This window comes from Triticum dicoccoides, chromosome 7B, assembly GCF_002162155.2.
Source record: "Triticum dicoccoides isolate Atlit2015 ecotype Zavitan chromosome 7B, WEW_v2.0, whole genome shotgun sequence".
NCBI classification, from domain to species: Eukaryota; Viridiplantae; Streptophyta; class Magnoliopsida; order Poales; family Poaceae; genus Triticum; species Triticum dicoccoides.
Window position 1 is genome coordinate 396,210,902 of NC_041393.1, and position 8,877 is coordinate 396,219,778.

The 8,877-nt window shown below is 39.6% G+C and overlaps 1 long non-coding RNA gene across 4 annotated transcripts; it reads left to right on the forward strand.

The window, feature by feature from the left end:
* The first annotated feature begins 5,194 nt into the window (after positions 1-5,194).
* Positions 5,195-8,670, forward strand: LOC119341424. 4 transcript variants are annotated; one of them, XR_005165095.1, is made up of 5 exons: positions 5,195-5,539; positions 5,639-5,764; positions 5,847-6,016; positions 6,087-6,351; positions 8,303-8,670. It is a non-coding gene; the product is annotated as an uncharacterized LOC119341424 (long non-coding RNA). The 4 variants fall into 4 exon arrangements; XR_005165094.1 differs by having other exon boundaries at positions 5,901-6,016; positions 7,326-8,670; XR_005165092.1 differs by having other exon boundaries at positions 5,901-6,016.
* Positions 8,671-8,877: the final 207 nt, after the last annotated feature.

The window sequence follows — 8,877 nt, forward strand, 5'->3', positions numbered from 1 at the left end:
TTTCTTGAGGTTGAATCCGCCGGTGTTCTCCAGTAGCACCGAGCCGATAGTTGCAGATGATTGGCTCCGCAAGATGGGAAGGGAGTTGACCACTGCAGGATGCACAGATGCGGAGAAGGTGCGTTTTGCCGCACATCAGCTTGATGGACCCGCATCATCATGGTGGGAGAATTTCACAGCCACTTATCCTATCGACACTGTCACATGGGATCAGTTACAGCAGGCTTTCCGTACTGCCCATTGATACGTCTCCGTCGTATCTATAATTTTTGATTGTTCCATGCCAATATTATTCAACTTTTATATACTTTTGGCAACTTTTTATACTATTTTTTGGGACTAACATATTGATCCAGTGCCCAGTGCCAGTTCCTGTCTGTTGCATGTTTTTTGTTTCGCAGAAACCCAATATCAAACAGAATCCAAACGGGATAAAAACGGATGGAGAATTATTTTGGAATATTTGGGATTTTTCGTAGGAAGAATCAACGCGAAACGGTGTTCGGGGTGGCCACGAGACAAGGGGGCACGCCCTCCCCCCTGGGTGCGCCCTGGACTCTCATGGGCCACCCGTAAGGCGGTTGATGCTCTTCTTTTGCTGCAAGAAAGCTAATTTTACGAGAAAAATCTGGGCGAAAGATTCACCCCAATCGGAGTTACGGATCTCCAGATATAAAAGAAACGGTGAAGGGGAAGGATTCCAGAACGCAGAAACAGAGAGATAGATCCAATCTCGGAGGGGCTCTCGCCCCTCCCACGCCATGGGAGCCAAGGACCAGAGGGGAAACCCTTCTCCCATCTAGGGAGAAGGTCAAGGAAGAAGAAGAATAAGAAGGGGGGCTCTCTCCCCCTTGCTTTCGGTGGCGCCGGAACACCGCCGGGGGGCCATCATCACCTCTGCTATCTTCACCAACATCTCCATAACCTTCCCCCATCTATATTCAGCGGTCCACTCTCCCGCAACCCGTTGTACCCTCTACTTGAACATGGTGCTTTATGCTTCATATTATTATCCAATGATGTGTTGCCATCCTATGATGTCTGAGTAGATTTCCATTGTCCTATCGGTGATTGATGAATTGCTATGATTGGTTTGAGTTGCATGTTTTATTATTGGTGCTGTCCTATGGTGCCCTCCATGTAGCGCAAGCGTGAGGGATTCCCGCTGTAGGGTGTTGCAATGCGTTCATGATTCGCTTATAGTGGGTTGCGTGAGTGACTGAAACACAAACCCGAGTAAGGGGATTGTTGTGTATGGGATAAAGGGGACTTGATGCTTTAATGCTATGGTTGGGTTTTACCTTAATGAATCTTTAGTAGTTGCGGATGCTTGCTAGAGTTACAATCATAAGTGCATATGATCCAAGTAGAGAAAGTATGTTAGCTTATGCCTCTCCCTCAAATAGAATTGCAATAGTGATTACCGGTCTAGTAACGTAGTCAATTGCTTAGGGACAATTTCACAACTCCTACCACCACTTTTCCACACTCGCTATATTTACTTTATTGCATCTTTATGTAAATAGCCCCTAGCTTTTATTTACGTGCTCTTTATTATGTTGCAAACCTATCCATCAACACCTACAAAGTACTTCTAGTTTCATACTTGTTCTAGGTAAAGTGAACGTCAAGCGTGCGTAGAGTCGTATCAGTGGCCGATAGGACTTGAGAGAGTATTTGTTCTACCTTTAGCTCCTGGTTGGGTTCGACACTCTTACTTATCGAAATAGGCTACAACTATCCCGTATACTTGCGAGTTATCAAGACCTTTTTCTGGCGCCGTTGCCGGGGAGTCATAGCGTGGGGTGAATATTCTCATGTGTGCTTGTTTGCTTTATCACTAAGTATTTTTTATTTGTTGTTCTTAGTTGTTTTCTATCTTTATCTATGGGTAGGAAACGCAAAATACCAAAAAAATTAGTTGTACCTACTGAACCAGTGGTTGAAGAACCACTCAAAATCTATCACACTCCTGAAGCTTTTTACTTGGATCATCTTCGATCCCTTTGTGCTCGTGCTGAAACCCCCACTAGTTTAGTTGAGGGCAAATCTTTAGATGAGCATGCTTGTTTTGTGCGACACCGTATATCTGAAAAAGGGAAACTATTATGGGATCAAATTCAACGTTTGCAATGCTATGCTTGGAATTTATGTGAAATATATGAGTTTACTTGTTGTTCTGAAGACCCTAAGAAACACCTACCCTATCAATTCTTGTTTAATGATAATGGAATCGTATCTTCGTATGCTAAGGGTGTTTACAATTACTATGATGTTCAACAAATTGAAGAATTTGTTGCTTTTAAAGGTGCTTATGAGATTGCCTCTTTGATTGAAAAGTATGATGCTACTCTTTATAAATCTGAAAATTTTGCCATATTTCAATATTGTTATGATAATTATGCTTCTAATGCCTATGTCAAACCATATATTGAGGACTTCTCCGCTGTCCAAGAAGAGACTAATATTTTGCAGGAAGCTACGGAAGAAGAAATTGATGAAACAATGAGCTCATTGGATGAAAAAGATGATGAGGAGAGCGAAGAACAAAAAGAGGAAGAGCGGACTAGCTACCTGTGCCCACCTTCTAATGAAAGTAACCCTCCAACTCATACATTATTTAATTTCCCTTCGTGATTACCGAAGGATGATTGCTATGATCCCTTGAATTTGTTTGAAATATCCCTTTTTGATGATGCTTGCTATGCTTGTGGCCAAGATGACAATATGAATTATGCTTATGGAGATGAACTTGCTATAGTTCCTTATGTTAAACATGAAATTGTTGCTATTGCACCCATGCATGATAGTCCTATTATCTTTTTGAATTCTCCAAACTACACTACATCGGAGAAGTTTGTGCTTAGTAAGGATTACATTGATGGGTTGTCTTTTACCATTGCACATGATGATTTTGATAGATATAATATGCATGTGCTTGCTGCTCCTACTTGCAATTATTATGAGAGAGGAACTATGTCTTCACCTCTCTATGTTTCTAAGACAATAGAATTGCAAGAAACCGCTTATACTATGCATTGGCCTTTACTAGCTGTGCATGAATTGTTCTATTATGACATGCCAATGCATAGGAAGAGAGTTAGACTTCGTCATTGCTTTATATATGTTACTTTGTGCTCACTACTAAATTACAAATCATTGTTAATTAAAATTGGCTTTGATATACCTTGGGATCCGGGTGGATTCATTACTTGAGCACTATATGCCTAGCTTAATGGCTTTAAAGAAAGCGCTGCCAGGGAGACAACTGGAAGTTTTAAAGAGTCATTTATTTCTGTTGAGTGCTTTTATATAGTTTAAAAACAAAAAAATAAAAAGGGAAACCTAAAACTTTTCAAAAAGGAAAGTGAAAGTGAAAGAGACAAGCATTGTTGAAGTGGGAGAGCTCTTTGAACTTTGTTCATGCTCACGAAAACTTTGTGAATCTTAATTACGGAAAATTTTCATCAAAAATAATTATCCCCTTGTACAATTCCATTGTATTATAAAAATAATGTGCTAAGGTTTGCCTTTAGGATGTTTACAATGCTTGTTGGTTTGTACGGTGCAGGACAGAAACTTTGGCTGTAGTGCGCGATTTTACATTTTTAACTGGAATGTCAATTGGTTCTGATTCCTTTTGCACTGTCTTGCTATACAACTTGTTTATTTGTCCCAATTTTGGTAGAATTTGTGGGGTATCAGAAGTATGGTGGATGTTCAGATTGCTTCAGACTGTTCTGTTTTTGACAGATTCTGTTTTTGATGCATAGTTTGCTTGTTTTGATGAATCTATCAATTTATATTAGTGGATTAAGCCATGAAAAAGCTATGTTACAGTAGACACAATGCAAAAACAGAGTATGAATTGGTTTGCTACAGTACTTAGAGTGGTGATTTTCTTTATTATACTAACGGATCTTACCGAGTTTTCTGTTGAAGTTTTGTGTGGATGAAGTGTCTAAACGAGGAGGTATCGATATGAGGAAAAGGAAGAGAGGCAAGAGCTCAAGCTTGGGGATGCCCGAGGCACCCCAAGTAAATATTCAAGGAGACTCGAGCGTCTAAGCTTGGGGATGCCCCGGAAGGCATCCCCTCTTTCTTCAACAAGTATCGGTATGTTTCCGTATTCGTTTCGTTTATGCATTATGTGTAAGTCTTGAAGCGTCTTTTGCATTTAGTTTTCATTTTTCTTTTATGCATCATGCTGGTATGAGATAGTCCTTGGTTGATTTATAGAATGCTCATTGCACTTCACTTAAATCTTTTGAGTATGGCTTTATAGAATGCTTCACGTGCTTCGCTTATATCATTTGAAGTTTGGATTGCCTGTTTCTCTTCACATAGAAAACCGCCATTTGTAGAATGCTCTTTTGCTTCACTTATATTTGTTAGAGCGTGGGCATATATTTTGTAGAAAGAATTAAACTCTCTTACTTCACTTATATCTATTTAGAGAGATGACAGGAATTGGCCATTCACATGGTTAGTCGTAAAATCCTACATAAACTTGTAGATCGCTGAATATGATATGTTTGATTCCTTGCAATAGCTTTGCGATATAAAGATGGTGATATTAGAGTCATGCTAGTGGGTGGTTGTGGATTGTAGAGACACTTGTCTTGAGGTTTGTAAGTCCCGTAGCATGCACGTATGGTAACCGTTGTGTGACAAATTTGAAGCATGGGGTGTTTCTTTGATTGTCTTCCTTATGAGTGGTGGTCGGGGACGAGCGATGGTCTTTTCCTACCAATCTATCCCTCTAGGGGCATGCGTAGTAGTACTTTGCTTCGAGGGCTAATAAACTTTTGCAATAAGTATATGAGTTCTTTATGATTAATGTGAGTCCATGTATTATACGCACTTTTACCTTTCCATCATTGCTAGCCTCTTTGATACCGTGCATTGCCCTTTCTCACCTCGAGAGTTGGTGCAAACTTCGGCGGTGCATCCAAACACCGTGATATGATACACTCTATCTATCTATCTATCTATCTATCTATCTATACCTATACTAATTACAGACTCCCTAAAAATTATCATGTTAATTAAAAATCATCAGCCGTTAATTTGGTGGGACTGAATTATTATGGTGTAGATTGACTAAACAATCTATTCATGGTGAGAAAAATCTAATCACGGTCATGTGCCTCCTGCGTGGGGTTAGCCCATTGTATGGCCCAAAAGCCATCCAGCCATCTTCATCTCCGCCTCCTCCCCAAAGTGTTATTTTTCCTCGCTCCTCCCGAAGCTCCGCCACGCCAACCTCGATCTCCGCCGCCACCTCCCACCCCTACCTCTGCGGTGGTCCTGCGCCTTCTCTACCCCGACCTACGGCGGCTCTCCCCCCATCTCGATCTCTGCTCCCATCTCGATCTCTGCTGATGGTCCTGCGTCCTCACCACCCTAACCTCGGGAGAAGCTCCTTCGACCCACTTCCTTCCCCGACCTCCGCTGCGCTCCGGCGTTCTTCACCGTGGTGACGCCCCAATCCATGCCGGGTGCCGGTTGTACATGCTGGATTAGGAGGTTTGTACATGTACGTGTATATATATGTTCAAGTCGAGCTTCGTGAATATGAAGGCCTGTATGATCAAGAATCTATTGCCATCAATTGAATCTCACATGCGTGTGCTAGGTGCTGGAAGAAATACTTCTCTTTTAGTTTATATGGATGTGCTTACGTATATATGTACTGGCACATCTAGCCGGAACATGATTGGGATGTCAGTTTCGCTACTACGCGCCTGTGTCTTCGTGCCATGTGAGTCGCAACTCACGGCCTGTATCAACAGCTTCAATCATATTTCTTCTCTCTTCATAACTAATGTCATCAAATCTGATAGTCGTCTACAGTGGTTTTCCATGTGGATACTGAGATGCATGGCACCATTGTGCAGATACTTGGAGTATATATCTAGCATATCAAGCCACCAGAGACAAGCAATACTTCGTTGAGACAATAACAACAATATGATCGTTTTGTTGTTATTGATGTGGTTGGCACTCACCACAGGTACTCGCTCCCCCATAGATGAACTATTTTATCTCTGTAGCTGTTTATTAATAAAATTGTACATGTATAGCATGCATGCCTTGTGGCTATATAGCAAGTTAAGGTGCCTATGGGGGCTGCAAAAATGGAGGGCGTCGCCGACTCGGATGTTATGTCCTGCTTAAGCATGTCAGTAATGGGTGTCGGGCATGGACTCCACATGGAACGCTCTCTTTGCCACATAAGCGATGGCCTCAAGCCCCTATATGGAAGTATCCAGTCTCGCTGTTCTACCATTTCTCTAGAACAATATGTACAACTTCGACGGAACACCGACCGCCAGTGCTCCACCTGAGGTACACCATTGTACAATCCACATGCCAAACCATGAGTAAAGTAGCAAGCTATTATGTTTCAAATTTTGTTTAGAAGAGCACGTGTTTTGGGCTTTATACTTCCGTCGTGATCTTTTACTGTGTTCCTCCAACCATAGCTTCTATGGTCATTAACTTGCCATATACGGATAGTCTGCAAAGTTTGCAAACAAGAGTGAAACCAATAATGATGATTGATGATTATGGTATGATTGTCGGATTAATAATTCAGTGGAAGAAAGCCATTTTACTGGAAAAGATAAATCCAAATTAAACATAGTACGAATGTACTTCACCTGCAAATTTTTCTTATCATTCTATCATTCCAAAGGTTATATAAGCCACAAAATCACACTGCTGGTCACACTACTAACAGCAGGTCCAAATGAAACCCGAGAAATTAAATTGAAATCTTGGTGACTGCAACAGTTAGGCATGTAGTATGCAAGTTTAGAGATGGATATACCAAGTTTACTATGAACGAAAACATGTCAGCTTTGACAAACAACACACATTTATATTAATTCGGCAGTTCATTAGATATGATCTGCAAGAGTTGGCTGTGATGTATATGTTCTGTATCAGCGCACGGGTAGTTTTAATCTATCATTTTTGCCATTTAGTAAATTCAAGCCCTTAATATGATGCTCTGAATATCATACAGAGTTAGTTTCATATTGATAGTGCATATCACAGTGATTTTTATAACTGAAGTTGATCATAATCATTGTGTACAGAGCATTCTAATGTGGCGCTCAGTAAATTACAGAAAATGGAAGTATGCCTATTTTGTAACATATTGTAGTAAGGTAGCGCCACTTCCAAGAATCAAATGCATTTTATGTCCGGGCAAGTTTTTCCTTAAATGTATACTACAAAGGGATCAGTACTAATTAATTGGCAATTTACTATGTGTCCTTAACTTCTTATACAGAATACATCTCATGCCTTTGCAGAATAAACTTCTCACAAGTGAAATTACTTCTGGTGTTCCAATGTAGCTAGATTGTAGAGAAACATGATAGCATCTTAATAATCTAGTAAGGTATTTGTCGAGCTCCCATTGCATAATATAGAGAAACCACAGAGCTTTTTCTTTAATTCATCGAAAATTGTTTCGCTTCCAGTATGTAATTTGTACAAAAATCATGAAGTGCTTATGCATGCTTGCCTTTTGTTGACAACATAATTTTTTAAGTAAAGTAAAGGACATGTATTTTCTAATCACAATGGTGCATCCAGTGGATAAAGGTGTGTACTATGATAAATCTGTACTCCAGACTATTATTTTCGTTTGTGAAGAACAGACAAAATGAGTAAAGCCCGTGGCAGCCAACCAATTTTGTTACCTGCTCGGAGGAATGCAGGAGTTTTGTATAAATTTCATCCTAATGTAGAATATTTATCTATACATGTGTTTCTGGTGGAAACTAACACATTTTATGCCTAATTTGTACATCTCACTGCAAGTCTGATATAACATAGAACACTAATTAATCATATTCTCTTCAGACTGCATGCATTCATTCTATATGTATTTCGTACATATCTAATGCTGTAGAAGAACTCTTTAGAATCATTGGACTCGAAGTCGTCCATGCCAATGTAATTTACGCCAACATGATGTTTGTACCAGAAAGGATCATGCGTGCTTTCTCCTACCGATTATAGCTTGCTATTGTCACTGATGTAAAATTAAATCTTCATGGCATGCGCCTCTTGCTTCCCACTGTTGCATCCATTTTGAGAAAAGCTATGGAAAGGATATCATTGATATATGTATCTTTTTTTAAGCAAGTACCGCTGATATAACTATGACATATAGTTCGTGCATTGCTACTTTGGTAGCCAGACTTTAATAAAAGGACCAAAATCTATATTTTTAAAAATTAAGCTAATCTTTACTAATCAGTTCTTTTGTTTTACTTTATAGATTGTAAACCAGTTTTTTAATGGGGCCAGATTTTTGGTTGGAAGGAAGAAACTACACTCGCTGGGAGGATTTGGTGGTAATTTACAAGGTCGTGCATCATTTTTCATGTAACTGGTAGTGGCGACCCAAGTCACATGTTAGAAGGGATGTTACTACAACATTTCCGTCTAAACGTATGACACTATGATCTTTGCATATATAGTGCACTCCCCCAGTAAATAAATATAAGACGTTTTATAGATCACTAAAGTAGTGACCTAAAACTTCTTATATTTTTGTACGAGTGAGTAATATGTTCCTACTATTATATGTTTTTGTCATTATTATGAGAAGAGATTAATTAGCATCTCTGAGATATACATTGTCGATGTGATCAAACATGTGTTACATGCCATCTAATGCAACATCATACCACATCTTTCCGTTTTTCGGCACTTATCTGATCTTGCCATTTGTGGAATGGAATTGTTCTCGGTTCAAAATAAGAAACTATTAAAGCTGCTAAGCAGAAGTGCAGAACAAATAAAATTGCACTACACTTTGTTTGAATGTTCACAATTATAACTAGCTATGAC